The sequence below is a fragment of the Rhinolophus sinicus genome, chromosome 16, assembly GCF_057876585.1.
Source record: "Rhinolophus sinicus isolate RSI-liver-muscle chromosome 16, RSI-T2T, whole genome shotgun sequence".
Classification (NCBI taxonomy): Eukaryota; Metazoa; Chordata; class Mammalia; order Chiroptera; family Rhinolophidae; genus Rhinolophus; species Rhinolophus sinicus.
This window is the reverse complement of record NC_142516.1, coordinates 73,836,798-73,859,831: the sequence shown is the minus strand read 5'-3', so window position 1 is coordinate 73,859,831 and position 23,034 is coordinate 73,836,798. Positions and strand designations below refer to the sequence as shown.

General features: G+C 34.7%; 1 long non-coding RNA gene across 1 annotated transcript in view; it reads left to right on the top strand.

Moving 5' to 3' along the window:
* Window positions 1–19,885, top strand: part of LOC141571106 (uncharacterized) — a 230,181-nt gene extending 210,296 nt beyond the window's left edge. The window contains exon 5 of the long non-coding RNA XR_012495677.2: window positions 17,877–19,885. This is a non-coding gene — a long non-coding RNA (uncharacterized LOC141571106). The remainder of the gene's footprint in view (window positions 1–17,876) is intronic.
* The last annotated feature ends 3,149 nt before the right edge of the window (window positions 19,886–23,034 follow it).

Genomic DNA, 23,034 nt, shown 5'->3' with positions numbered 1-23,034 from the left:
TCCCACGCACAGAGTGGTCCTGTGCACCACCCTAGTTAGCCATCATGTACATATGCATGCCATCAAGAAGGGGGAAAGGAGAAGAGGAGGACAAACCCTCCCCTCCCTTATGGTCTGATAATTTCCAGCTGCAGGGGAGTCTGGGAAACAGTGTTTATTCTGCCCAGATAAAAACTCATTTATCATAGAAGATGAAAGAAATTATCTTGGTGGACAAGTAGCAGGTCCTGCTACAATCCTTTTGTGTAACAATTTAATTACCATTTCTCTCCCCATTGAACTGTTGAACACCTGTGGTTTTCCTTCTGTTTTATCCTCGGGCCCTAGTACAATGCCATCACATTGTAGCCACTCAATATCTATGTAGTTAAATAATTATTTTATCACTCAATAACTATGTCGTTAAATAATGACTTAATCTGTGGTATAGTTCTCAGCTAGGCATGCCCGTTTATCACAAGAAGAACTTTTCACGGAGGAGGAACGTAGGGCGATGATTCTATTACTGTTGAGATGTGAGGAAAGGGAAGTTCAAGGTAGAGAAGTATTGATGAAGATGAGGCAGGAAGAGGAGGGATTTAAGAGCAGGAAAAGGAGGAGCTGGGAGGTGGGGACTGTCTGAGGAGGCTAGGAAATAGGAGGCCGTGACTTCTTTGTAATGGTCACTGGGATCTCCCTAAGGGAAGAATGGAGAGGCATCCAGGAGCATTGCTGGGGGTTTTGGAACTGCCTAGTCCTGTGGTCACTTCTTCCATTCCCTGAGCCACCCAGATTCTTCATAAAATCACCATTGTGCTGAGCTCACTTTCCATTATGATTCTTTTTCAAACAAACAGAAAATCCTGACTGACACATCACTTAGAAAAGGGCCTTGAAACTTGTTCTTAGTTTATAGATAACCCTTGGTTCATATGTAAACATTTTCATTTATAAGCAAACATTCTTGTAGTGTTGAAAGAAACATGTTTCTTATGAAATTAAGCTTAATGTAATGGGGAAAATGCCTATTGATTAAAAACTTGTAGGATATGAACAGGATTTAAAAATGAGTGCTATTGAATGTGATACATTCTATTAAAAGTAACATTTTTGGTGAAAATCACATTTGAAAGTTATTGAAGGGGAACAGAATCTGCCACCCCTCAAAATGTCTCTTTGGCATAAGGATTATTTTAGGTTTACTGTTTTTAAGAAACAGCAGACACAGGAGAAGCTCTGAAAAGTTAGTAGAAGTTACCCTTTTGTAAGAGACATTTACATTTATAAGGGAAATCTCCATCTGTGAAGTGTTTCCCTTTCTGTATCAGGAAAAGAAGGATGACTCCATCTCTGGAAATTCTTATCAATGGAGCAAGCAGAGACTTAAATCTTTATAATAACCATACTCTTCTTTAGTGTGCTTTTCCTAATAGCCCCACCCCTTAATATCTTTTTTTTTTTTTTTTTTTTTTTGTCTTGAGCTGGAGATAGTATTTAAGGTGGTGGCTTGGAACTGTAGGTGTTCAGAATGAGTCACCCCAAGATGTGCCTCTGTGGTATGCAGATTATTTTAATCTAAAGGTAACCTAGACCTCATGGGCTCTAGAAAAACTTCCATCCCCCACAGCCCTTAAACTACCTAGAACTATGTAAATTAAGGACCTTACCCATAATATAGGAGAGTATCAGAGATAACGTTTTGACCTATCTATTTACTGAACATCTGTTCTTCTAATCATCCCCCAATGACCTACCTTCCCTCTGAAGCCCTAAGGTCCCTTACCTCATCCTTAGCTCAGAATACTATATATACACCTCATTTTAATTTTCTTCCCCTGGGGAAAACAAAAAAAAATTTTCTTCCCCTTAACTTTTCTTTGGGTCTCTGACTCACTGACATTTGTGGGGTTCCCATATATACATATGTAATTAAATTTGGTTATTTTCTCTTGTTAATCTGTCTCATGTAGATTTAAATATTAGGCCAGCTGAAAGAACCTATGACAGTAGAAGAAAGGTTCTTCTTTCCCCAAAGGCCAGTTCAGGTAGTTACTCAGTTTCCTGTGTATATCCCATGTAGATTTAAATATTAGGCCAGCTGAAAGAAACTATGACAGTAGAGGAAAATTTCTTTTTCCCCCAAAAGCCATTTCAGGGTGTTACTCAGTTTCCTGGGTATCTTCCATGTATGTAGGAGGTACACATATTATTAAATTTCTGTTTGTTTTCCTCCTGTTAATATGTTTTTTATTATAGTGGGGGTTGAAGGGTCTCAGTCAAAAACCTAGAAGTGTAGAGGGAAAATTGTTTTTTTCACCCATACATTATGAAAATCCATTTTTCTTTGAGGACTTTATATACCTAAGATGATAATAACAAGAGTCAGCAAAGATCAAAAATAAAAAATAAAAAAAAAACAGAAAAAAGAAAGAAAGAAAACAAAACAGAAAAAACACAGTCTTTTAAAAATGGTGATATTAACTTGAGTAGGAAAACAAAATGACAAAGACAAAGGGCATTTTAAGTATCAGGGCTTTATCATTTCATCATCATAATCAGATTCAGTGGGCTTTGCCTAAGGTGGAAGCAATTTCACATCGTACTTTGTGTCTCCTGGTAAAAATCTGCAATGTGTAAAGGTCACTTTCACAGCAAATTGCATCATGGAAGAAAGGGGAACAACAGCAATGCCAGTATTATTTTGCCAAAGTCTTCTGTGAATTGAATGTAGCAACATTTGTGACTAAATGTGAGGTTTCTCACATTGTCAGTATAATATCAATATTTGAATCTGAAAACCTAAAACAAAGAAACAAAACCCCCAAACCTCCAAACCCCAGCCAAGGCATTTGGGTTCTATTTAGATTGAAATATCTTTTACCAAATTTTAATATATCACAGGATTCATTTTTATAGGTCTTATACTTAATATTATATCATGTTTCCCACCTTAATTCAATCTCATACTTATGTTATGAGTTAAAACATAGTCTAGGACAGATTATGATGGGACTTGTATGACAGGCTAAATAATTGGAAAATTTCTTTGGTGAGAAATGGTGAGCCATACAAGACTATTCAATAGGGGAGTAAAATAGTGAGAGTTTGGTTTCAAAAAGACTGCTCTGTAAAAATAAGCGAGATTGATATGAGGTAGCCAGGTTGTAGGAAGGGAGATTTGTACTGTGGGATTTGACATTTGAAATTGCATGTTCTTTCTGTATACATGAATGTGTTTGCTAAACTTCTGAGTAATGTTTGAATAACTCCTCCTCTTCCAGCTTCCCCTCCTTCTTCTTGTTCTTTTGTCTTAAATTACAATTACCTTTCTGAGAGGAATTATTTTACTTAAAATCTTTGCTGTTCTACTGATAGAAATTTCAGAGGTCATGACTAAGGAGATTTGAGTCACTACCACCATGTTGGATTCAAAATCCTTACTCCTTACCAAGAACTAAAACTTTGTATTGGGTTAATTCCTTGTGTGGGCTCCTTCTTATGTAGGATGGATTTTTCTGAAAAGAGTTTTCAGGTTCCTGCTTATAGACCCATCAGTTTGTGAGACATGCCCAGATACGTTTGAACTCCAGGAACTGATATATCAAAGGCTTTTTCAGGTGGCTCCTCAGCCCTGCAAATAGGCTTCTGACAGGTCTATCTTATGAGTTTGCTAAACATGCCTAAACCTGCCTGAATCCCAGCAGTGAGCAGGAATGTCTCAAACAGAGTTACTTGCTATATGGAACAGATGTGGTAAAAATAAAATAGAAAAATGAAATTGATTATCCTTGTATTGAATTTAATACCTGTTGGTGCGTTTTCACATATTTGATCTTCACAGGAACAATTGTGAGGCACACACTTTTCTTATGAAGGCATAATTCTTGTCCCATTTCAAAGCCAAGAGAAGAGGAAGAGATGGGAAGTGAGTGGGAGAGATAAGGATAGAAAACAGCCTTCTGATCACTGAGATGGTAGATAGTAGGAAACTGAACTGATTTTGTTGCTGCAAGAATAAGAGGAAAAGATATGTGTAAAGATATGGAGATAATTGACAACCAAAGGTATATAAGGAGCATGAGAAGAAACCCTTTCTACCTGAAATCCAGAATCAATATGAGGTTTCTGTGGATAGAGGTATGATGAAACAATATGAGTATACTTCTGAATTTGTTTTCAACAAATTATAGAAAGAAAAAAAAAACACACTCCAATTCCAAGTAGTTGAAGATTATTTAGTTGAAAGCCAGATCATAAGTCAAAGCAGAAATTTTAATCTCAAAAATATCATTAAAAGAATAATAAATAACAAGCTACTCAACGAAAATTTTAGAATATAAAAATATTTAATTATTTCCAAAGAAGACAAGAAGAATAAAAAGAAACAAAGAACATATAAAATAACTATAACATGGTAGATTGAAATCCAAAGATATTGGTAATTACATTAAATCAGAAAACTAAATATTCCCATTAAAAGACAGATTATCAGTGGAGAAAAGAAAAGCACCTATAATTCTGCTTATAAGACACAGAACTTAAATATAAGCATACAGTAAAAGTTAAAATGAAAGGGATGGAGAACTATATACAATGCAAATTCTGTGTTAGTATGTAGAGAAATTGGAACCCTTGTATAATGTCGATGGGAAAGAAAAATGGTATAGCTGCTATGAAAAACAGTATGCATTTCCTCAAAAAAATTAAAAACAATTGCCATATGAACTAGCAACCCCACTTTTGGGCATATATCCAAAATAATTAAAAGCAAGATCTCAAAGAGATAGCCATGCTCCCATGTTCATTGTAGCGTTATTCACAATAGCCAAGATATGGAAACAACCTAAATGTCCATAAACAAATGAATAAAGAAAATGTACATACATACCATCCAATATTATTGAACCTTTAATAGGAAGGAAATCCTGCCACATGGGACAACATGGATGAACCTGTAGGACATTATACTAAGTGAAATAAGCCAGTCACAGAAGGACAAACACTGCATTATTCCACTCATAAGAAGCACCTATAATAGTTGAACTCATAGAAGCAGAGAGTAGAATGGTGGTGCCCAGGGCTGGGGGAGAAGGAAATAGGGAGTTATTGTTCAATGTGTATAAAATATCAGTTATGCAAAATGAATAAATTCTAGAGATCTGATGTACAATATAGAGCATATAGTTACAAGTACTGTAGGTGCACTGAAAAATTTGTTAGAGTAGATCTCAAGTTAAATGTTTTTACCACAAAAAAGAGGAGGCAGGAAGAAATTTAAGAGATGATGGATATGTTTAGTACCTTGATTATGGTGATGGTTTGGTGGGTGATGTGGGTATATGCATATGTTCAAACATATCAAATTGTATACATTAAATAAATGACAATGGATTTTGGTGGGAAAAGGGTGGCCTTTTTAATAAAGGGTGCTAGATTATTTGAATACCCATCTGAAGAAAAACTGACTCTTGGCCTCAGCTTTGTAGCATATATGAAAATCCATTTCTGATAGATTATAGGTCTAAGTGCTAAAAGGAGAACAGAAGATGGGAGAATGCCTTTATTACCTTGCAGTAGACACAAATTTCTTTATAGACTATTAAAAGCACTAGTGATAAAGAATAAAATTCAAATATCAGACTTAACCTAAATTAAAAACTGCTTTTCATCTAAGGATCATAATAAGAAACTGAAAATACTAATCACAGACTGGGAGAGGACACTTGCAATACATATATCTGACAAAGGTTGTGTATCCAGAATATATATATATTCCTATAACTTAATGGGAAAAAACAGACAGTTTAATAAAATGTAAGGTCTCTCTCTCTCTCTCTCTCTCTCTCTCTCTCTCTCTCTCTCTCTCTCTCTTTCTCTCTCTCTCTCACACACACACACACAAATACACAGATATATCCAAATAACCAATAAACAAACAATAATGTGCCTTATTGTTTTTTCAGGGAAATGTAAGTTAAAACTTAAATGTCAAAATGCGATGCTATTACATATGCACCATGATGGCTAAAATGAAAGATTGATAATACTAAGAGTTGGTGAGGATGCCGAGCCACTGAAGTCTCATACACTACTGGGTGGGATTTAAAATGGTAGAACTACTTGGAAAATTGTTTAGCAGTATCTAATAAAAGTGAGCATACTCTTATCATTTGACTTAGATCAACTTTACTACTAAGTATAAGAGGAATTTTTTACTACTTTACTACTACTTTACTACTTTACTTTTTACAACTTTACTACTAAGTATAAGAGGAACTTTACTACTAAGTATAAGTACAAGAGGAACAAATACACACATGTGCACGAAAAACATATACAAGAATTTTCACAGCAGCATATGTTAATAGCCTCAGAGTAGAAATACCTAAAGGTCACGTAATAGTAAAATAGACATATAAAAGTTGGTATAGTCATACACTAGAATAATATACAGCCTTGAGAATAACTGAGTTATTGCTGCACATACATGATTGAACGTCACAAGCTTACTGTTGAAGGAAGAAAGCCAATAAACATACATTGTACAATGATATTTATAAAAAAATTAAAAACACACAAAAGTAATGTGTGATGGAAGTCAGGATAATGGTTACTTGTGGTAGGGCTGTTAATGACTGGATGATGTAGAAGGTGGGTTTCTTGGCTGCTGGTTTTATTCTATGTTTGCTCTTGGTAGTGATTACATGGATGTGTTCATTTTGTATGTTTCTTATACTTGAATAAAATGTTTTGAGAACTCTTTAGATTCTAGATAATAGGGTGACAGAATTTGTCTTTAATACTCTGAAAGAAAACGTCATATCTGAACTGAAGTTTCATAATGGAAAAATTAGCTGTCTGCAGTTCTACCTTTAGATAAAATATATGAAAAGTCTTTGAATGTAAGACAATAAATTAGATTAAAATATATGGTCAAATCACAAAGTCTGAAGATGAACCACTATGCACAGTATAAATCAGGTTAGAGAGTTTGATTATTTGAAGAAAAACAGTCTAGACATAATGAACTTTGTGACAGTAAGATGTCAGGAATGATTACAGACGTAGATTTAGATGTCTGCAAAATATGTGGTGAGACACCTTCTTTTTATTCCAAGTGGAGGGCAGAACGGCTTAGTTTCTTCATGAGTTTTAAATATATGGTACACTTACAGTTTGTTAAATCTTACTTGAAAGATGAATTAAACATATTCATGTTTAAACTGATTTTTGAATAGCAACCTAGCAAAATATTTCCCCTTCATATGTTGTATGGGAAATGCATGGAATGCCAGAAACTTTCCAGAAACATAAAGCATGTCCTGTGCTGTGCCCTCCCAGCTCTGGGGTGGCACCACTGATTTCTGGGTGAAGGTTTTTGGCTTTTTCACCAACATACAAGGCTGGCCTGTATCATGACAATAATGAATGATTAACCAATGATGCTGATAAAATTGAAAAATGAATGATGTCAGATATTTTACTAACAGCATCCACTAAAGAGTTAAAGTTACAAACGCTACAGAGAAATCAAGAAGGAGGAAAGAATTTTGATTTCATGCAAATATAAATACCAATAGCTTTTAATATTAGTCTTTAAAAATGTTTTGTAGTTGATGAAAATAGTCTTTTGGTAATTTGTAATTATGAGACGCTATAATGCATGTCTATTCATCTTTCTCTCTGTCTCTTTTTCTCTCTCTCATGTATATCCCATGGAATGATTTAAAGTGGAAAACTGGGCCCATTTTATTTGCCTCCATATTTTGGTAAAGTGATGTGCATTTGTGTGTGTGTATCTTTTCTTTCCTCTTTCTAGGGGAAAATGCAAAGGCAGTTATTTTCTACTCTTATCTGAATGGCTGTAAAAATAGAAGCGAAGGATGATAGGGAAAAAAAACCCATCGTTTCAGACTATGAAAACTGAAGGTCATTTTATTTGAAAATGTCTTATTATCCCTTTTGCTATGTATGTCATATCTTCCACTTTTTCCTCATCTTCACTGGCAACCTTTTGGCAAGCCACCATAAGCTTCTACTGGGGATCTTGGCAGAGTCTCCTCAGTATTCCGTCCGTTTGTGCTTTACCCACTCCTCAATCTTTTCTCCACTGCACTCCAGTGCCAAAGTAATTATTTTTAATGCTGAGAGGCATCCTGGAATTCCTTTGCTTACTACTCTTGATTGAAGTCTCATTGTGTTGAGGATGAAAAGCACATTCATGGTGCGTCCTCACCGGTCTGGGTGATGTGGTTCCAGCCTCTTCTCCAGCTTCATCCCACACAGCCCTCCCCTCTCGTGCTGCTCCAGCTACAGCCACTTCCGTTTTTTTCCTATACTACCCACTCTTTCTTGCCCTGTGGAGTTTGCTCACACTTGGGACAATCTACCTTCTATTCTTTTCTCATCTACAGTGTAAGTCAGGTCTCTCCAAATCCTTTACTTTTCCATTATAACATACATTATATGCATTCCTGTATATATTCATTTCAAATCTACTTATTCTTCTAGAATGCAAGTCCTATGAGGAAAAGAATATGATTATTTTGGTTTTCATTATATTTCTAGTATTTAAGACAGTGTCTGGCACATAGCAAGTGTTCAATAGATGTTAGTTAAACTATGAAATTTCATATGAAAGTATCAGTCAGAAAGCAAAATTGCTAGTGAGTTTTAGCTTGTTATCTATTCATTTAGGGTTTCAGTTCAGATTTATTTCTAATATATAAAAAAAGTTCCATCCTGTTTCTTTTCCATTTAACCCTGGTAGTTTAGAATTTTGAAAGTAGAAGGAAGGTAGATATGATTAAGTTAAAATTTTCCATTTTGTAACTAAGAAAACTGAGACTCTGAAGAAGTCAAAGAGACACTCACCTACTTGGGACTATCCCATGCCAAATATCTTTGTGGAATTTAGTAAGTTATATTTATTTATGGGGATCCCACATGAATTTTTGCAGGAGATAAGGGTAAGTAAGTGTAGTATAAATGTTCTGTATAATAGCATGATATTTTAGTCTGTGGAATGCACTGTATACAGGAAACAAATTGAGTTTTGTGTATTTAGACATAAAGCAAAGCATTGCACTTTAAAAACAGTGTATTACAATAGACAAAATTTTTAGAATATGAACACTTTTCCAGACCATACATATTAATTAAGGCTTTTAGGCATAATATCTGTTTTCATTAATTCATGCAGAACATTGTCAATTAAATCAGACAGTTCCTTTGCAGGTGTCTTCCAAGTTGTCTTTGATTGATGTTTTGATTATACCTTTTTCCAATTTCCCTAATATTTAGGTAGTGTCTGTACATTTCCTTTTAAATGTATCATTTTCATGGTAGAGTTTCAGAGCCATGAAAGAATTGGATTGTCCCCCAAAACTTTGCGCTGCTCACATGAGGGCATCTGGATAAGAGGTTGGTCAGGGCTCGGGATGCCCCCTCTTCCCGCTGAAGGGGTAACACCTAACCTCAGCTTCCTGCAGAACCTGGGGCTTTTTCTGTTAAGAAATCCTGTAACATCTCGTGCTCTCTTATACCTGTGCTGATGCTTCTCTTTTGCTCTCAATGTCATCTTCATCCACTCCATCTTTTCAGAGCTAAATCTCATTCACACTTTAAGTCTGAGCACATTTATCATATTGTCATCCTGATGCCTTGTGAGTCAGGGTGAGAGACTCAAATACATTCTCAGAGCTCTCATAGTTTCTCCGTTATCATACTTAGTCCTTATCAAAGTGTACTGCGGTGTCAGCCACTTTTGTGCGTGCTCCACGAAGTCACAGTTTTATCTGGGACATGGGCTGAGTCTTTCGCCCACCCCATGCATACCATGATACCTGTCATATTGCTCAGTAAACACTGGTTGCATGAAGAAATTGCCATTTAACAAAATAATTTTTAAAGCATGCAATACTAAAATTCATTTTACATTTTATAGAAATGAATGTCCTGCAGATGGACATGAAATGAACATTCTTTTTTTTGTTTTTTAAAATAATGTTAAAAGGGCAGCAGCCATGACAGTATTCACTAACCTCTGTTGTTAGAACCTAACAACCCAGAGCATTTATATTTGACACCAGTGTCAATCATAACGGAACGTAAAATGTCTTCTTCTAAAGAGCATTTATTCGAGGGCATTATACTCGTATACTATGTGCCAGTTGTTCACTGTGGGCTGGGTCTTTTGTATTCACTACTTCCTTCCATTATGCCTACAGCTCTCTGAGGTAGATAATATTCGTGTCAGATTTACAGATGAGGAAGCTGAGGCTTAGCCAGGTGAGGCAAATTTCCTGATGGCCACACACATCAGTAAACTAATATTTGGACACTGGTTAATATTTGAACCAATTAGTTTGAACCTTGGGATCTGCATATGGAGAGAAGATGGGTAGTAGTCGTGGTAAGTTGTAAAGGTGTTTACGAATGTTTCTTTCTCCCACAACTAAGTGTGCTAGGCACAAAATGATACTTTGGTGTTACATTTGTTTGAATTTCTGTTAGTCCCCCTGAGAATAGCATATTTTCCCCCCAAGAGGCACAATACAGCCTTTGAAGCCTAATCTGCCTGGTTCCTGTCTCCCCCTCCAGACTAACCTCACTCTTTGTTTTAGCCACATCAGAGTTCTCTCTATCTCCGGAACCAAACATGTTTTCTGTCTACACATATGTGTGCATGTTATTCCTTTCATCTGAAAGTCTCTTTTGCTGCTGTAGCCTGCATTTTGCCAGCCCATCCCTGAGTTATTGCTTCACCAGCAAGGCCTCTTCTGGCTTCTCAGACCAGACTAGTTCTTTTGTCACATCCTATTATAACATGCATGTAGCACACTGTATGCACTCCTCATATACTAGTCAATATTAAATATGAATATTCAGTCTTCATTGATATTTCAGCTGCTTGAATATGGTTTCCAGTTACTATGATAGACAATACTTCCATGTCTAATGTGTAACCAAACCCATTTTGAAAAAAAATTTAAGCATTGAACAGTATGTTCATAAAAACAAACAGAATCAAAAAGCTTTGGCTACATTTATTGGAAAGCCTTTGGATTTACTTGAGTCTATGAAGATAAAAAAAAAAATAAAAAGAAATGCATAAGCCTCTTTGTTACTATGGAATCGCTTTGTTTGCTTTGGTGAAGTTCACCAGAAGCTTAATTAGTGCTTTCTAGAGCAAAGAAATAATGCCTGATGTGGTTCACCTTCTATCTGGAGCAAAATTAAAAAGAAAAATGTAAGGTGTGAAGATTCGTAGGCAGTCAGAATGTGTCAATTATTTATATTAACATTCATTATCTGACTAAAAGGCAGCATAAAAGCTTTGGGGAATTGTAGGGTTCATATAGTTTCTCTCTAATTATTCTAATTTACTGTAATTAAGACACTAAAATAACCCTGAGTGAAAGCAATAATGTCTTTTAATATCAACTAAAAATATCTAGCATTTTTAGCTTTATTTACTATAACTTTTAAATGTGACAGAAAGACTGATCCTGACTTGTAAGTTTTTAAAATTGTGGCTTTTAGAACTCCTAACATGAAACTGGATAAAGCATAACTCAAAATAATATTTAAATATGTCAAGTATTTATAAATCCATAAAATCTATCATTTCAATGCTATATATGAGCTCTATCAAGATCAAGGCTTTTAGAAAAAGAGCACTTTTAATACCATGTTTCCCCGAAAATAAGACTTAGCTGGACAATCAGCTCTAATGTGTTTTTTGGAGCAAAAATTAATATGAGACCCGGTATTATATTATATTTATTATTTATTTTATATTATGTTATATTAATTATATTATACCCGGCATTATATTATATTATATTATATTATATTATATTATATTATATTATACCCGGTCTTATAGTAAAATAAGACAGGGTCTTACATTAATTTTTGCTCCAAAAAAACGCATTAGAGCTGATTGTCTGGCTAGGTCTTATTTTCGGGTATACACGGTATGCATTTTCAGAATTCCAAGAGTAGAGAAAATACAAAGAAATAAGTATGAGTTAGGTATCTTCTTTGTGGAATTCCTTGCCATATGATGATAAGGCTTTGGAAGGCAGAATCATAACAATAGATATAACTATCTATAAAAAAGTATCTTTATTATTTAATAAACCCACAGGAACTATCAAAGTAATGCCATATTATATTTCCCTCATATAATTATGAACCAGTTTCTGTCATAGGTTGGTCATGTTAAATTGAAAGAAGCATAGATTAAAATGAAAGTTCACACCATTAATACTAAATGCAGGTTATGTTGCCATTCAAGCCACTTCTTCTGGGACTTGAGTCTGGAAGCTGAGACTTCAGGGCACCCTGCCAGGGGTAGAGGCACAGCATGGAAGTACGACCCATTCATGGTGATTCAAAGACCTTTCAGTGAAAGGTCTATAGAGGCTTAATTTGAATTTATCAGGTATATTTTACAACTTCTACTTATACAACTAGTGTGAATTCCTAGCAAGTCAGAGAAAAGCTACGTTTTTCAGTCTTTCCCGGAATATCCAAAGCAACATCAGACAGAACAGTGTTTGTAGTATTTGGCATTTCTTTTTCACTGGGAAACATAACCTATGGGGAGGATACATGTAACATATATGTGTAGTGTAAAGAATAATCCTAATACAATTAACACCAATATAAACACCATCAATACTTTTGAAACCCTCCCTAGGCTCCTTCAGTCCTCCTCTCCTGAGTAATTATTGTCTAGGATTTTGTATATTCATTCATTTGGTTTTTCTTTATCAGTTCACCAGAAATGTGGGGCATAGCTAGATAATATATTGTTATATTGTTTAGGCTTGATGTGTTTGAATTTTAGAAGAATGGAAATGCAGTATGCATATGGTAATTGCTTTTTTTCAGTCAACATGGTATTTTTTTTTTAGATTTATCTATACTGATGTGTGTAGCTTAATTTAATTCATTTCACTACAACCCATTATATGAATATACAAAATTCCATTATATGAATTGTTCAAATTCCACTGTATGCATTTTATTGTATGAATAGACCACAGTTTATTTGTTCATTTTATTGTGGCTGAACATTTGAGCTGTTTCTAGCTTTCTTCTTTGAGAACAGTGCGTCTATATCCACCGAGGTTGTTCCTGTACACCGCTAGTGCACCCATGAGGGCTTTTCCAGGATCAGGGATTTCATAGCTAAGAATGACATTGCTGGGTTGCTAGGCATGTGCATGTTCAGACTTTACTTTGTAATGCCAAATTGTTCTTCAAATTATTTTTTACCAATTCCCACATTAATTAGTAGTGCATAAGTGTTCCCATTGTTTCATATACTTGGTAAACAATATCCTAATTTTTCCAATGGACTGAAAATTATCTGGAGAGAAAGTTTACATATAGTTTTGTTTGGGACAGATTAAAAATAATGCTGTATATATTTCAAGAAATATCTGTACCTTTGAATAGAAAATTACAACCGTGCTTGAGTATAGTAGATCTCTGCTGATGGCATTGAGGTGAGTCTATAAACATGCTAGGCATTGATTAAACAGAAGAAAAATAAGCTAAGATATGTTACATACTGAGATAGCAAAATCTCCTGGTGTGTAGAGTTACATCCAAAAATCATAAACACTTATTGGGGGAGAACTCATGCCTTACACATCAGAAATATGTGATGAAGTAGCAAGATATCCTTAACAGGCAATTTATTTCAGCAGATTGATTTTGTATGTTTAGGTACTGAGAAGAAAGGACACATATTGGAAAAGAGTTATTTATGACTTCAATCCATAAATTGATGCTTCAGCCTTTATAGCACGATATACATGTATATGCATATGTGTGTATATTTGTATATCTCTATATGTGTGTGTATATATGTAGCTGAGGCATGTAATTTATTTGCCAAATCTGTAACAAGGAAATTGAATAATGCATAATTTATCAACTGCTAACTTGGCATTCTGAATAACTTCAACGTTAGCCATAAATATGGGTCTAAATCGTCCTACTGTGAGATAGAGGGTATAATTGAGTTATCTAATAAACATGAGCTTTATATCTAGATCAACATATGGAAACATTCTGTTGTGGAATATGAATAACTTATAACTCAATAACAAAAAAACCCCCAAACAATCCGATCGAAAAATGGGCAGAGGATCTGAATAGATGTTTTTCCAAAGAAGACATACAGATGGCCAACAGGTATATGAAAAGGTGCTCAATGTCACTAGTCGTTGGGGAAATGAAAATTAAAACCACGATGTGATATCACCTCACACCTGTTAGAATGGCTATCATCAAAAACTCAAGAAATAACTTTTGGAGAGGACGTGAAGAAAAGGAATCCTTGTGCACTGTTGGTGGGAATATAAATTGGTACAGCCATTCTGGAAAACAGTATGGCAGTTCCTCAAAAAATTAAAAATAAAACTACCCTATGATTCAGCAGTTCCATTTCTAGGTATTTACTGAAGGAAATGAAAACACTAACTTGAAAAGATACCTGCACCTGTTTATTGCAGCATTATTTACAGTGTTCAAGACATGGAAGTGACCTAAGCATCCCTTGATGAATGAATGGATAAAGAAGGTGTGGTATATAGATAAAATGGAATATTGCTCCGCTATAAAAATGAAGGAAATCTTGCCATTTGTGACAACATAAATGGACATGAGGGTATTACATTAAGTAAAATAAGTCAGACAGAGAATGACAACTGCTATATGATCTCACTTATATGTGGAATCTAACAAACAAACAAACAAACAAACAAAACAAAAACCAAACTAATAGAGAACAGATTGGTATTTGCCAGAGACGGGGAGTGGGAGATGGGTGAAAGGGGTGAAGGGGTCAAAAGGTTCCAACTTCCAACTACAGAATAAATAAGTCATGGGGATGTAACCTACAGCATGGCAACTATAGTTAATACTGTGCTGTATATTTGAAAGTTGCTAAGAGAGTAGATCTTAAAAGTTCTCATCACAAGAAAAAATTGTAAATATGAGTGATGATGGATGCTAACTAGACTTATTGTGGTAATCATTTTACAATATATGTGAATATTGAATTATTATGTTGTACACCTGAAAGTAATATAATAAAACTAATACAAAACTAATATTGCAACACTGGACAAACTTTGAATGAGGTCTGATGGCAGTCATGCATTTAGGTTAATTTTCTGATTCTGTTGGTATATAGGAGAATGTCTTTATTTATAGGAAATAGACACCAAAGTTTTTGAGGTAATAGGAAATCAGGTTGGCAACCTATTCTGCAAAGTTTAAGGAAAAATTGTTACTTCTACTATACTTGTAGCTTTTTGAAATTGTAATTCTTTGTAAAAATATTTGATAAAAATTATGCTTTATGTAAAAGGGTGCTACTAAGTAAAGACATAAAATATTCATGTTACAAAATATTCCTTTTCATTTGCTAACCATATTTTAATAAGAGTATAGTATCCAGTTTGAGTACATGTTGATTTGAGTACGTGAACTATTTTTGAGAGTATTTTTTTTTACAGTGAGAAATTGTTTGTCTTGTAGACAGATCAAAGCTCCCCAGGGATCAAAATTGTACTTCTTTCACTTTACATGTGTTGGGTGAAAAATTCTCAAAATACCAGCTGCATTTTGGCAAGTCTTGCAGTGGGAAAAGCACATCATTGCAACCTATGCCTGTTAGGCTTTGAAAGATGTTTAGTATATTCCTTTTAATTCAGAGGTTTCCAAACAGTAGATTACAATATATTTCAGGTATTGAAATTTCATTCATTTGTGTCTTTCTGTAGCTATACATCACATTTCACTATATTTGTTTCTACGTGTTAGGATTCTCAGGCATAAGGTGCAGGTTGTGGTGACAATACCATCCTGCAGAGCCCTTTCCCATAATTCACTGCACATGTAATCGCTGTCTACGCTTCTGCCAACCACTTGAATCACAAGCACTCAGGAAAACGAAAATTTGTTTTCTTTTAACAAAGCAAAAGCGCATTCATCTTTAAAGGCTTATCACTAATGTTAACTTCTTTTAAGCTTTTCTAAGAATTCCCTCCCCCGCCCCAACCTCAAAAGTCAGGCCCCATCTCTTCCCAAATGCTTCCATTGGAATAGAGCCTTCTTTCTTCTAAGTCTGCATCACAGATTTTCAGTTTCTCTGTTTCAGCACTTGGCTCAATCCACTCTACTTTTCCGGTCATCGTTAGGGAGGTTGCATTTTGAATGGGGGATAGCATATTTGTTATTTAAGGAAATTCTCTGGCCGTGGGGCAGGGCAAAGGAAGGCGGAGTTATCTCAGAGCAGTCCCTCCTCTCAAGTGTTCAGTCCTTAGCTTTGCAAGTACAGAATCTCATGTCGGCAGGATCCTGAGTGGATTGTCCCTTACAGGTGGCTTGCAGTGACCAGATTATCATATAGAGCACAATGCTAATTCATTATTTCTCAGTGAAAACTAACAGCAGCTCATCTGGATGTTTCCAACAACTTTAAGGGCACATTTCTTCCTCTCTTAAAGTTCCAAAGACTATAATCAGCTGCCTGCTGTCAACGCAGTAAAAGTTGGCAATGGGTTAAAAACCTTGCTAGTGAATGGCACCAGGTGGTGATATTTGAATGTACCCCACGTCCACTGCGGGGCTGGGCTTGACTCAGCACTACGTTCTTCCCCCTCCCAGTATTGTTTCTTTCCTCTAGGGCCGTGCGGGGAGGGGGGGGGGGGAGGAGGATATTACCAAATTCTACCTCACTGGTCTCATTTTCCCATGCACTAAATAAATCCCTTCTGTTCATCTCTTCCTTCTTTAGATATTTTCCTTTGGTTACATTAATTTTTAAAACTTTATATTCAGCTAGGATTAAGTCCTGTTTTTCCTGCAAATAGCCTAGGAATTTTGTCTCAAGGAGACTTCTATTTGTAGGTGATCTTCTCCCATAGCAATGGATGTTAGTTCTGAGAGTACCGAACACTTAACCCTTTGCAAAAAGTACACATATCTGTTTTCCACTAAGCACATTATAAGTTCCATAGGCAGAATTGCATATTAAATGTTATCTTTGCTTGGCAGCGTACACTTAGCAAAATGACTTACATATAGTAGGTACTCAAAATTTAATTTTAAAAGTTTTTATTAGACAAATCTCTGAGTGAAAATAATGGACTACTAAATGAAAAATGAAACATATTAGACATAATAATGTTCAAAATACTGTTCTTTCCAACAAAATAATTATCATATTTCTAGTTTCCCTTTTGGTTATTGTCTATTTGAATAGCTATTTTGCAAAATTAAAATGATAAGGGTAGGTACAGTTTTGTACTCTTATTTCTGCTTTTTTTCCATTCAATTATGTCAAAAATATTTCTAAAGTGTGATAAATTTCTGTAATTATTATTTTAATGGTTGCATAATATTCCATGGAGTGGAAATGCCATAATTATTCTTACATTTTAAACTAGCTCTCATTATTATAAATAAGATGGCAATGAAATATCTTCATATTCGTAGATTTTTATTTTTAGGTTATAACTTTGGGATATAAATGCAAAAGTATGAGTAAGTTTCTGTGCAACTAAATTATGAAAGAATTAAGAAAGGAGCTGTAAAGGAGCTGAGAATTGACATCTCATAGTCCGAAGTTGTATGTGTGTTAGGCCATTGCAGGTCTGCTGCAGGAACACAGATACTGTTAGACACTTGAGGGGGTCCTCTCTTAGCTTAAGGCTTAGTATGAAGTACAGTGAGGCCTCTGACATGGCTGGTTCCTAGCTCTATGACGATGACATTTACCCACCAGTTTCAGTTGTGCTTGAATGAAAAACTACAAAGATAAGAAATATGCATAGACTCTTACTTTTGTCTTTAACTTATGAGAGGGTTTTTCACCATTGTTTGCCGGTTTGAAAATAAATCAAGGTGAATACAAGCTGAATGAGGCCAAGACATCTTTCCCACCAGTCTCGAATGTGGAGCAGGAAATGTATCTGGCCCAGCTCGGTGCCATTACATGATGGCGTTAGGGTAATATCGTGACAGTGTTTGGAGAGAGTCTTGATGTCTGAATGCTTTATTCACCCTCAACTACCCTTCCCACAAGGTCCTTCAGAGGGAGAGAGAGATATACAAAGCTGCAAACAAAAGCATTTGGTGGGACATTTCTCTCTAAACCCAAAAATCAGGTAATCCAGGCTGGGCCAATGAATGGCTGCGCTGACCCAAACTTCATAAAACACCTCAGAGCTACTATTCTAGTCTGAGCAGAAGTGAAGTCCTATTTTTTATTTCTTAAACTGGATGGGATTAAAAAAATAAAGCAGGTGTCTGCTAATATGTCAGGCATTTTTCTCTATTATCTTTCTTTTCCTTTGAAAAATAGAAGCACTAACCATACCATCAGAATTCAAATGGTATCTACATAATGTATATCTCCAAAATGAATTGTAATGGACGATTTTAATATCAACCTTTTCCTTAATAAATTATAGACCTTTTCTCATTCCAGTTCATAAGGTTGTATGTTTTTCTTTTAAGAGTTTCAAAATATTCTACTTATAACTATGCTGATATTTTTTTGTTTCCCCAGGGTACTCTGTCAAGAAATATTTTCAAAAAGTAGAGTGCGTGATATATTTTCTGAATCCTGATGTGTCTGAATGTGCCTTTCTTTTGCCCATGTCCATCTATAGAATTTGTCTGAGTTATAACCCCATGGTCACAATCTTGTTTATACACAACTCTGTAACATTGCTCCATTGTTTTCTAGCATTAATGTTGCAGCCGAGAAACATAGTCTAATTTTCTTTCCTTTGTAGGCACCTATTTTATTGTTCTTTATGCAATCTTACAGGATTTCTTTTGTGGTTGCATTTGAGAATTTTCCCTAGGATATGTCTAAGTGCACACTTTTTAGCAGTATTAACGCTCTGCACTCAAAGAGGGCTCTTTCTACCTAAAGACCCAAGCTCAGGCATATTTCCTTTTATTATTTTATTTATTATTGCCTTTCCTTCACGTACCTGGTTTCTCCTTCTCATTCTGGAACTAATCTTTTAGGAAAATAGGAGGTAAGGTCAGGGCTATGCTACAGTGTTGTTATGGAAGGAGTTTCTATATCTGTTAATCGTCATTATAAAATTAAATGGTCCTATTGTCTGAGTTTCAGAGCTTTCAAGCCCCCAGAGAGTTGAAGAGAACTTAAAATATATCTTTTTGTTGAGTACCAATAGTTTCTTAGAAGAATTATTAATCTATGAGAGACTCACTTCAGATTGAAAGACACACATAGACTGCAAATAAAGGAATGGAAAAAGATATTTTACGAAAATAGAAACAAAAAAAGAAAAAAGAAAAAAGAAAAAGCTGGGGTAGCAATACTTACGCCAAACAAAATAGACTTTAAAACAAAGGCTGTAACAAGAGACAAAGGAACCACTAATTCCACTTCTGGGTATTTACTTGAGGAAACCCAAAACGCTGCTTCGAAGGGCCTGTGCATGTTCGTTGCAGCATTATTTACAATGGCCAAGATGTGGAGGCAACCTGGGTGTTCATCAGTGGATGAATTTATAAAGGAGAGCTGGTACATATATACAATGGAACAATACTCAGCCATAAAAAAGAATGAAATCTTGCCATCTGCAACAACATGGATAGACCTAGAGGTATTGTGCTGAGTGGAGTAAGTCAGACAGAGAGAGACAAATGCCACGTGATTTCACTTATATGTGGAATCTAAAGAACAAGATAAATGAATAAGCAAAACAAACAAACTTGTAGATACAGAGAACATTTGGAGGGTTGCTAGATGTTGGGGGGATGGATAAAAAAGGGGACGGGATGAAGAAGTACAAACTGGCAGTTAGAAAATAGTCATGGGGATGTAAAGTGTAGCATAGGGAATATAGTCAATGATATTATAATAACTCTGTATGGTGTCAGATAGGTACTAGATTTATCGGGGTGATCCGCTTGTAAGTTACATAAATGTCTAATCATTATTTTGTACACCTAAAACTAATATAATATTGTATGCCAACTGTAATTGAAAAATAAAATTATTTAAAAAAATGATTAATCTACTATGTTATTATTTGACTAGTTATGAGCTAAAAACCAGTCATTAAATGTAATTGATAACTTTCCCCCCAACTTTGGTATAATCAACTCTTCAATCAGTAGTAATACCTAGGCCATGGAGTTTCAAGAGGAGACTTCCTGCAAATGGAATATTTACCTGTAATAACTTCAATAAATAAATCTGCCTTGTTGAAAAGTAGTTGTATTTGATCAGATGTCAATATTCTATATTAATAGCAATAATTATATACATACATGCATATATATGTGTGTGTGTGTATATATATATATATATATATATATATATATATATATATATATATATAGTACTTCAGAGAAGCCAATTTAATAGCTTCTTAGCAAAATATCATGCTTGGACTACTTAAAATTTTTTTTTTTGCCTTTGCTTGACAAGAACACATTTCTAAATAATCTGTATGGTAATAATACACACATTGTTTCTACACACCTTAGATCAATTTTCCCCAACCTCATTTGTTCATGAGACTCACTGGGACACTTTAAAAATTACTCTCATCTGTGCCATATCCTGAAACAATTAAATTTCTGGAGCTACGGCTGGCTTCAGTATTTTTCAAAAATACCTGCAATTATTTTAATATGTATCGGAGTTAAGAACCACTGCCTTAGTAAAACAGGAAGAAGAATGATTCTCCATTTGCTTGTCTGGTTATTATTTGGCCTTTTTGCATGGGACTGTTATGGTGGCCATACGTTGCCTAAAATACATGGGGAAACGTTCAGCAGTGCCTTAGGGTCTGGACCAAACCTCTTGCAGAGGTTTGCAGCAGCCCTGCCGAGCCGTGCAGTGCAATGTGAAGTCATGCAGAGCCATGCAGAGAGAAGGCCATGCCAAATGTACCTGAGTACTTAGATGTAAGCCTATCACTCAGGTAAAATAGCACATGGGAAATTGAATACAATATTTTGTGCTTATTCACGTGTGAAGAAGGCTTTATTCTAGGAAACACATATGAAACATTATATGGACTGTTACCTCCAAAAGATCAACTGTAATTAGAAACTCTTGTTTAAAATCTCACATCATACTTTGCTAAAACTGAGAATTTCTTCACCTGAAAAATTTCAAGTTTAAACTAAGGACAGTATATAATATAGTTTTCTTTGAAAAATTCTTGTATGACCTCATAAGTCACTGCTATTCAATGACTAATTTCAGATTATAAACAAATCCAGATTGTGTGTAGAAGATTTTTCATGTTGAAAAGGCAATACTTTCTATCAGTTACCCAAATAACTTTTCAAATATTTATTTCATGGTATTACATGAAATAGAAGCAACAAGTATAAAAGTCTCCTCTTTTCTCCTCCTTCTTTCCTTCCTCCTTTGTCCTCTATTTTTTTCCCAGAGAAGTTAGAAAATAGAAATAAATGGGAAAATACCAGATTGAAATATGCAGACTAGGTGTCTCAAACATCACAGTGTTGTTTTAGTAGTTAACTATATCAAATAACTGAAATATTCAGTTAGACTCGTATGTCTAGAAATGCATCAACTGGAATATATATATATATATTTTTTTCCTAGACATACCAGATAAATAATTCCTAGACATATTAATTTAACTGACTATTTCAGTTCTTCGAAATATATATATATCTGGAAGTTGCTTACATCACTCATACTATTACTACTACTACTAATAAAATAAGAGCGAAAACTTTTATGAGCACTTATTATTTGCCAGGCATTATTGTAAGCACTTCACATGTATTAATTCTCTTAGCCCTCCAACAATCCCATGTGGACTGTACTACTATTTTCCTCATTTTACAAATAAAGAACCAGAGGCATAGATCTCTTAATGACTTTGCAAAGGTTGAATGCAGGAGTTAAGGTTCAAACCTGTGTTCTTCACTACTATATGAGTATGCTACTTTTAAGTTATAGTTAGCTATTAATACATAACTACCTATAATTAGAAATAGAAAATAAGATTTAAAGAGCTTGGAAAACAGAGCAGAAGAAATGTGCTCTAGATGAAGAATCACAAAAAAAATGAATAAAATACTGCCTATCCCATGATGTATGGATTTGAATTTTAAGGAACGAAATCAGAATTTAATATTGGGACATAGGGAACAGAACAGTGATTGGACGGATACAGAATGTAATAAAACAACTGGCTATTAAAGCAAACCCATTTTTAATTCCAAAGCAAATCTCCGGGCTTGTTAATTGCAATTATGATATTAGCTATTAAATTATATATAATAGTAAAATTCTTACTAAGCTTGAATAAATTCAGAGTATGAAGATAATTTTTTTGTCCAAATATTTCTTGTTTCTGTCATAAAAATTTCCCATATCATCTTTTTAGTCTACAGATATCAAAGTGTCTACTATCTATCTTTATTAGTAAGTTAATTTGATCTTCTTGCTTTGTTTAAGAAAAGTAATTTTCTGCAGCTTTGCTGTGAAATTAAATTTCATTTATGAAATATGACAATAATAAAAAGGATATAGGATGAATTAATTGATAAATTAGGAAAAATGATAAACAACTGTGTACCCTCTACCAAGTTTAAGAAAAAGAACATTATCAGAACAATTGTACCTCCTTCTGTGCTACTCCTTGCCCTTTTTTGCTTTCCTCCCTCTCTCAAGGGTAGACACTGGTCTAAATTTTATGTCTATCATGCCCTTGATTTTCCAAATTCATATATATATATAATATAAACATAATATTAATTTTTGTTGTTATGAAATCCAGCTAAATAATATCATACTGTATGAATTTTTCTGTATTTGCCTCTTCCAACCTACCATATGTTTTTTTGAGATACTTCTGTGTTCATATGTATAACAATAGTGCATTAATTTTCACTCCTCTATGGTATTCTATTGTGTGAGCATATAAAAATAATTTACTCATTTTCTTTTTTTTTGATTATTTGGCTTATTTTCAGTCTTTT